Raw genomic sequence first — 8577 nt, forward strand, 5'->3', positions numbered from 1 at the left:
CTTCCATCAGTTTGCTTTGCTGAAATAGTATCTTTAGTGTCTTCAGGTCACACCACTGGGGGTTCCACAATTTATTTATACACTATGGATACAGAAAACCTTAACAAACTGATTTAGGTCTATCTGACAGTATATTTTATGTTATTTCTATTACAACAAGCCCTGAAGAAACAAGTCCCTTGCTACTAAGTGCTGCTTACCTCTGCCACATCTTTTCTCTATCTTCCTTTTCTCAAGTAGAAGAGTCTTCAGGCCTTCAGAGACCCCCATACCTCACAGCCTTCTTTCTTCAATGATATGGAAGCCTTTCAAGGGCTTCTGCTTTTTGCTCACAAATAGTTATTTTAGACAGAACAGTAAGTATCTCTTCTATCTACAGCTGTAGAACATGTTTCAGACTTTGGCCTCTACTTCATAACCTGATGCCCAGCTTCAACAACTGCTCTAGCGCTTCCTTCTTCATCAGCTTAGCCCCACAGCACCCCCCCTCCCCCTTTCCCACTCTACCTCTCCATAAACCCCAGCTAGGCCACTCAGTGCCTTAATAAGCTTTAGTGGCCCTGACTGGCCTCACCTGAGCATCTCCACCCACAGGCCTGGGGCCCTATATAAGCTCAGCCTGGGTGCTTTACTTCTTTACTGAGCTGAGTTACTAAGGAATATCAATCTCTATCTCAGTATAGCTAGTCTGGCCTTAGATCCTGCTGCTTCTGTACTCAGCCAAGTGTGTTTGATCTAAGTACTTTCTGTAGACCTGATTCTGACCTATAGACTGACTTGCCAGCTGGGCTTTAGGCACATCCTATTCCTACAGAGGTGCCTGATACCTCAACCTGGGGGCTTTCAACACTCTTCCCTCTAGGTCCTCCAGCTCCTAGAGGAGGCAAAACCTCCTTTGCTACTTGTTTTTATAATCCTAGAATTAGCAGTTGGTGGATTGTTGTTCTTGTTGAAGATCTTCCACCATCCAGGTGATTCCTGTGTGACATCTTTCCTGGAGCAGCACAGTTTGGTTGTCCCAGTGTCTTCCCTTTGCAGCAGGAGCTGTGGTAGTGCTGGGCTTTCCCTTGCCTTGGTTCTCTGGGGCCTGCTGCCCCTCTGCACCCATGTCTAGGTGGTGGGAGGCACCCTTGGGACTCACTTCCCATGTGACCTCCTGCAGCCTGGTCCTGGTACCCCACACTGAAGTTACCAGGTCCTGTGAGAAGGTTATGCATCCCACCCAGACTTCATTCAGCTGAGCTTATGGGTGTCAATAAGCTGGTCAGGTGCAATGGTGGGTATCTGCTACTGCTTGCTGAGTAATTTGTTATTGCCTTCTCCTGAATAGAAGCTTATCAGCCTCATGCTGGGGTAGCCGAGCAATTTGGGAAAGGAACATGATGTTGGCCAGAGTGTATCACAACCCTGCTAGGTAGAGTTAAGTGAGGGGGAAAAAATTGCAACTACCCACAGGGTGTTGCCTTTCTCAGGAACTGTGAAGGATTTCTTCAGTTCTTCAAAATGTCTGGAGTTTTAGTACTTACAATCAGCAAAAATTGGAGTGGAATATCAACAGAGCACAGCTTTCAGAAACTCATTTTCTTTTTCCTTTCAAGCTGACAATAGGATTTTAGGAAAAACTTTGAATAATGGATACACTTTTGAATAATGGATGTTTCACAGCTGAAGTCCCTTGACTTTTCTCTCTGTGCCTGAATGAGAAGCTTTTTAATTGCATAACATGTGGAGAGGAGGTACAAAATGCTTTGTGTCTTGTGCTGCTGATTAACTGATGTGTACGCTTCCATTAAACATTCAGAGATGGGTAAGTGTATCCCAGCCCGAAGCTGTATGTTATGCACATTGATTTTTATCAGCTAAGGATCTGGCATGAGATGTTTTGCATTTTTCCTTGTCTCTGTCATGGCTGCTCATAATTTTCCTTTTTTTTTTTTTTGTGGGCTGGACCTTCCCTGCTTCTAGGGTGTTGTTCCACATGAAGAACTTGCACCTTATTCATGCTCTGGGCTCACGCGATGTGCTGTGAGGTCACCTTGCGAAGTCAAGAAGCCTCGCGAGCTTAGACCGTGGAACAAACTTTTAAATAGGGCTTTCCAAAATAGCAGTGCTTATTGCAAGGGTTCTGCTGAGAGATGGTTGTATGAGGTCAAAGAGTTGCCCTGGTGTCTATGCCAGGCTGGATGCTGTGCCATGGTGTGATGGTGAATCTGCAACACATGGAGCGATTTGAGCCCCCAGAAAATTAGCTGTGTGGGATGCAGGGAGGGGAATTAGCAAGCACAGCAGTGGTATGGGTCTTCCCTGCTCTTATTCTAGTATGCTGCTGTCTGTCCCTGGTGCTGGCTCTTCTCCAAGTTAATTCAGCTGTCATGAAAGTTTAACCCTGCTGCAGAAGGGACAAGACAAGTCACTGTGCCCCTGAAAAATGTAAAGGGTGGGTTTGGGGTCAATGGTTTTTTTGTGCTGTCTCTCTGTCCTCAGTTTCCCCAGTCCCTGGTGAGGTGCCCAGCACTGAGTGAACCCAGATGGGCTCAGCCGAGCGAAACTCTGCTGTGTTAGTACTTCTCTAACTTTTGTCTGCACAAAAAGCCCTTAAAACAAGAAGCTATGATCCCATCAGCTCCTCAGTTTTCTTTCCAAGCACAAATCCAGCCCAGGGACTGAGCCTCAATGAATAAATGCTGCTGGAGCCTGGCTCTGTCCTGCTCCCAACCCTCTGCATCCTGGCTGTGGGGAACTGGAGGCTCAGCTTATATAGAGAAATCCTATGAGTTTGGAACAGTTTTAACTCTTGCCATTAGACCGCAGAAGTACCTACGGAGGCAGCTTGTTGGGGTGGCACAGAGGGTCCCCAGGCTCCCTTGTATCAGACTTTTCTCTTTCACTTAGAGGTTTTTGGTGATCCTTGCCCCTGCACACCATGGAAGGCTGCTGGCCAGATTTCTGTCTTTAAACAGAGATCATTCTCTCTCAATTTTGCAGCTTCTTGCCTTAAAGGACAACTGCAATTTAGTTTTATTTTGCAAAATTTGACATGACTTGAGACTGTGATTTACTGGCCTTGAAGGATATGGTGTATGTAACTGTGGAGGGCATAAGTGGCTTTTCATGGTAGAGGAGTCATAAATTGAGATGAAAAAAAATGAGGGAAACATTACTGTCCAACTTTACAAGGTAGCACTAAGAACAGGACACAGCGAAGCCATCTGTAACTGTCAAGGGTCTTTATTGTCCCTGATTGTGTGTAATAAAGCTCCTGAACAAGACCCATGGTCTCAAATACGAAGGCAATCAACGTTCAAGTGCCTGAAAAGACACAAGATGGCAATATTTTCAAAAGGACACCCTGGAATATCTCAGGGCTAAAGATTTCCAAGCTATCAGCTTTCCTCACTCTGGCACTTGCTGGAGACTCTGGGAAAGAGTCTGGGTCCAGGTCCCTCACTCTGTGGCCACCAGTAAAGGAGCCTGAAGGTATGTGGGGTGAGGTGGAGATCTGAGGGCATCAGTGCAAGCAGGGCTGGTAGCCCCAGACGTGTGGTCTGATCCAGGCACAAGCTCAGCATCCCTCCGCTGCTCATTCATGGCACTTATGCCACGAGATGCAGCAGTTGTAGCTGGTAATGTTTCTTCTGGGTTTTGTTTTGGCATCTGCATTCCCCTCTTTGCCTTCTGTCCCCTCCATATTTTCCAACAGACACAGATCCAGAGGGACATTTCATATAGCAAAGATATTTTAGACAAGGACAAATAACATCCTCTTGTTATTTTTGCTTAATGCCACAAGAATAGCTTCAGAATTCATCTCACTTAAAAAATTAATTTTCCCTGGTTGAGCAGGGGGTGGCGTGGGGCGGGTGGAGGAATTACCTCTGCTTGGTTTTCATCGTTTGCCCAGTGAATATTTCCAAGCCTCTTGGTTTTATATGTTAATTTTCAGCTTAAAGGTTGTAACGCATTGCAATGTGGCAAGGCGACAGGGGCGGTGTGACAGTTTCCAGGCTGCTAGTGCTCGTTTTATCTGCAAATGGTTGAATTTGCAATGTGTAATGATCTCTGTAAGGCAGTTAGCAGCGAGATAAACATCAATTTTATGGCTGGGAAAACATAAGGGGTGTTGCACAGAAAAACGAGAGGACCTGAATACTGAAAGCTCTCTGACCTCCTCAGCGCAGTTGGGTTTAGCTGTTGTGTCATTGTTGGCCTTTGTGCATCCCAATTCCTTCCCGTGGTAGGTCAAGCCGGGCAAGATGCTGTGGCAGAGCCTGCCATGATGGGATGCAGGAGCAGCACAGCTTTTCCTTTAGGGGTGGGGGATGCAAGTAGCAAAGACTTAGTATTCACAGCCAAGAGTTAAGAGGTTTTGCTGGAGTGGGAACGAAGTAAGGCAAAGACTTGAAAGTTTTTTGGGGTTTGCTTTGTAATAGGAGCTCATGCAGGAGGCTGGAGTTACCTTTCTGTTGCAGCCAGACCAGGGACTTGTATGGTGCTTTGCACAGATGTGCTTTGATTTCCTCATATGATAGCTTTTTGCAGCTCTGCTCCTTCATTGGATATGATGCGGGGTGTAAAATGCTTTTTCTTAATTTGCTGTGTGCTGAATGCCTTTGGAGTGCAATTAATATTCTTGCCTAAGTCTCAAAAAATTAATAGGCATGTCTGGATGTTGCTAAACGTGACTATGTGCAGGGGGTGGGGGTGGGAGGGATGGCTCAGTCCCTCAAAACTGGAAAGAACCTAATGTGGGGAAGAAAGGTGCAAAACCTTCGGTGAAAACTTAAGCACAAAACTGGCTATGGGGAAATGCTGTGCAGTGGTGCCATGCTGGCCGGATCAGATCCACATGATGGTGCTGCAGGTGGGAGCAGACTGTTTTGGGAGCCACCACCTTCCTCCCACTGGGATGTCCCTGGCCTGGGAAGGCCCCAAATGCCAGCCCCAGCTGGAGCAGGGGCTCTTACCACTCCTTCCCTGTAAGCCTGGCAGGAGTGATCAAGCTAATTAGTTAATTAGCTGCCGTTGAGACTGATTGAGGATGAGGGTTCTCCCCATGCTGGTGCAGGTGCTCTGCCTGCCTGGGAACCTGAGCTCCCAGGTTTCCTGGGTGGTTTTAATTTTCTTGGTCTGTGTGTGACATGTAATATGCTGTCAAATGTCTTGAATGCTGGCAGCGTGTTCAGGGCTGATGTTCTCACTCTAAAGAATATTTAAGATGAGTATTCACATTTTATGTAGCTCATTTGCTACTTGCATTTCTGCCACGCAGATATGACGAGAGATGAGCTGATTTCAATTTTTTCCCTTGACTGTAGCCAGCCCTTTCAAACTCCCCTGTGCTGTGACATGATGCTTAAGACATCTCCACAAAAAAGTGTGTGTGTGTATATATATATCTCACATTTCTAGGGGACTAAAGCTCAGATGAACAAAGCTTCCTATTGATGCCATTTAAAAAAAATAATAATCTCATCTCAGAGCCAATTAGAAACAACATAAATCACCTAAAAATAGCTTCAGGTACTGAAGCCACCTGGATTTCTCCTCTTAGGTTACAAAGATTTCTGATGAGGCTTTGCTAATTATTCTCACCAGTTGGGTTTGGTGTGGGGGGACTGGCCTGAGTGTCTGGGGCTGGCTGTGAGCAAGCCCCAATGCACTGTGCAAACACCTGGAGGGCATGAAGAAAAATGTTTTCCACCTAATCTTGTTACTGTGACAACAGCAGTGAAACCTTTCAAAGCAGAAAAATACGATTTTTTTTTAAAGCTATAGTGGTGTCCCTTCAGTTCTGTCTGACAAATGCTATCTGTAATGTGTGCTGCCTGCTTCTCAATAGTCCTGTAAACTCAATGGCAGTCCTATGGCACAGAGCTTGAATTTCCAAGAAAGCTATGAATCCTTTTAAAATAGAAATTTCTTGGCTAGAAACGATGTAGTTAAATGGTTACCCTTTTCTTTCCCTCTTTCTAGCCCATCTGGTCCTTTTATCTCCATTTTTAATTCCTTCACTTTTCATTTCCCAGCTCCTTCCCCTGGCTCTCTCCTCTTCCGACACACTTTTTGCTTTTTCCTTTAAATTGGTGTTCCCCAGCTGTCCATTCTAAGCCACTTTTGCTCGAAGCTTAATGTTGCTGGTAGTGTTTCCTGCATCTCTTTCCCTAGCATGGACCGGTACAGTGTTTCTGCTCATCTCAAACACAAGCATCACAAGCTGCAGCTGCTTTTATGCAGACAAGCTCCTGAGTCTTCCTCGCAACCCAAATCCTCCTGGTTTGGCTGGCAACAGCAGCCCAAGAAGCTGGGCTTGCTCTCAGCCTCTTCATGCAGCACTGGTTGAACTCTTGCAGGTTCCCAGTATAAATTTCTGTGCTTGCTAGAAAACAAGTTGGAAACATCTAGCAGTCACCTCTTGACTAGAAACCTAAAATTATTAGCCAGCAGCCAAGTGGAAGTATGATATATATATTTACATATTTAAAAAGTGGCATCCTCATGGTCTCTAGGGATCCTTTCTAGCTTTCCCAGAAGACCTGACCTGTCCATAACAGACCTTTTACTTTTTTCAAAGCCTCCCAAAGTTTTGAAGGCCATCTGTGAAAGGGATAGGAGATGCTTAATTTCGTTCTGCTGAAGCAGCTTGGCAGCACAAAGACAGTGCTTCCCTGGTTTGCATTTCTTCCAGTCGGCTCTTGGTACGGCTGAGTGCTAAGGATATTTTTTTATTTGAAACCTTGAATTCTGCAGAGACCTAGCACTTATTTCTTAGGATCACCAGGGAAAATTTCTTACTGTCCCAGCAGGGTGGAAATTTCAAAGCTATAATAGACGTAGTCTTCCAACATCATTAAAATAGGGTTTTGCCTGACAGTGCCACTGCGATACAATAAGATCCTGCCTGCAAATTCCAAATCAATTGGTGTTGCGGTGTCACAGTGGAGGTAATTTGGAGGAAATTTCTCAGGGAAAGTCAGGACTGCAAGGGTGTGAAAAAAGAAAAAAAGAAGGAAAAAAAGCTGGTTTTCTGCCAGTCGTTCCATGTTCCTCTGTGGTGCCCTCGGGCTGAAATCTGCCTGCTTGTACTTAGCAAATGGAGGCTTCGGGGGTTAGGAACCCATGTGCGCTTTCCCTGGTGAAGGGGGAGAAGATGGCATGTCGCTAGACTGCTGGGTGCAAGACGCTGGCTCTTACATCTAGCTTTTACTGTGGTTTTCTATGATGCCATTTGCCTTAATTTACTCCTTTTTTGGTTTTTAAGGTGCCCGGGGGTGTTTGAGAGAGGGTCTCCAGGCAGGAATCCCCAGTTGCTTATAGAGTGAGTCCGTTATTGCACTATAAGGACTTAGATGAGGCAACACTGGGGTGGACCCTGGCTCCATCCTGCCCAGATTTTGCCCTGGGCAGTGGCTGGTGGGATGGATGCTATCTGCTTGAGCTGTGGCTGGGTTCAGATTAAACCAACAGCTCAGCCAGCAGGTTTTATTTATTATTATTTAGGAAGAGTGAGGATGTATAGAGGAGGATACTTATCTCATGGTATTAAAAAAAACCAAAACACCACAGAAGAAATATCTAGCTTTTTTTGAGCTTGGAGGGCCCTGTGCTCCACCTCTTGGGAGAGAAGAGGCATAAATGAAGGGGAAGGTGACCCTCAGGGATGCAAACAGCAGCGCAAATCCCCCCGGGAGCGAGCGAGCAGCCGAGGGAGTCGGTGCGGGGCAGAGAAGCGGAGGCTGCCCTTTGCCCCCCGTGGCAACCAGCAGCCCATGTGGCAGTGGACTTTGGCAGCGGCGCCCGGGGAGTGGAAGAAGGGCCCTGGCAGTGAGCAGGTGTGTGCGGCTGCCGTGGGGGGTGGACGGCGGTGGGAACCCCTGGCTGAAAATTAGGGGGGCTCTCAGTGGGACCAAAATGATGGGTGTCTGGATGCTTGTGCCTGGGGTCTGTTTAGGGCAAGGATTTAACCCTGATTTCACCTAGAAGGGGCACAAACTGAGCTGCCTCTGCTCAGACCTGAGTGTGTGTCCCCCCCACCCTGAAACGACCCCAAAATGCCTTAAACTTTGAGGGTGAGAGGGGTGACGAGTGGTTCAGACAGCATCTGGCCATCTGCCTGTGTCGGGGAGGTTCGTGGGCCTTTGTGGGGGCAGTTTGGGTACTGGTGCTGCAAGAGGAGACGTGGGGGGCTTGGGGGTGGCATATCCCCCCCCGGCAGCTGGGGCTTCACCCATGTGTTGCCCTGGGCTCTCTTTAGGGTTTCCTTTTCTGTGAGGGACTGTTATAAGTAAATCTGGTGTCCACTTGAACTGCTATATTCTTGCTGGAGCTGAAAGGCAGGAGGAAAGCCCTGTTTCCACCCCATCTCATAGCTCACATGAGCAAAGCTCCATGTCTCCCTGCCTCTGTCCCTACACATTTCTTTGAGAATAGCTCTCCTTGTCCTGCTCGTAGCTTTGCCAATATTCCTTCCCCTACCACATATAAAATGAGGTTTCACTGCCTTGTCACAGAGGTAAAGCTGATTTGTCACCTGCTTGGGGAGGCTGTGAGCAGTGCTGCTTTGCAAGCCTGGCTGGGGGT

Source organism: Ciconia boyciana, chromosome 7, assembly GCF_034638445.1.
Source record: "Ciconia boyciana chromosome 7, ASM3463844v1, whole genome shotgun sequence".
NCBI lineage: Eukaryota > Metazoa > Chordata > Aves > Ciconiiformes > Ciconiidae > Ciconia > Ciconia boyciana.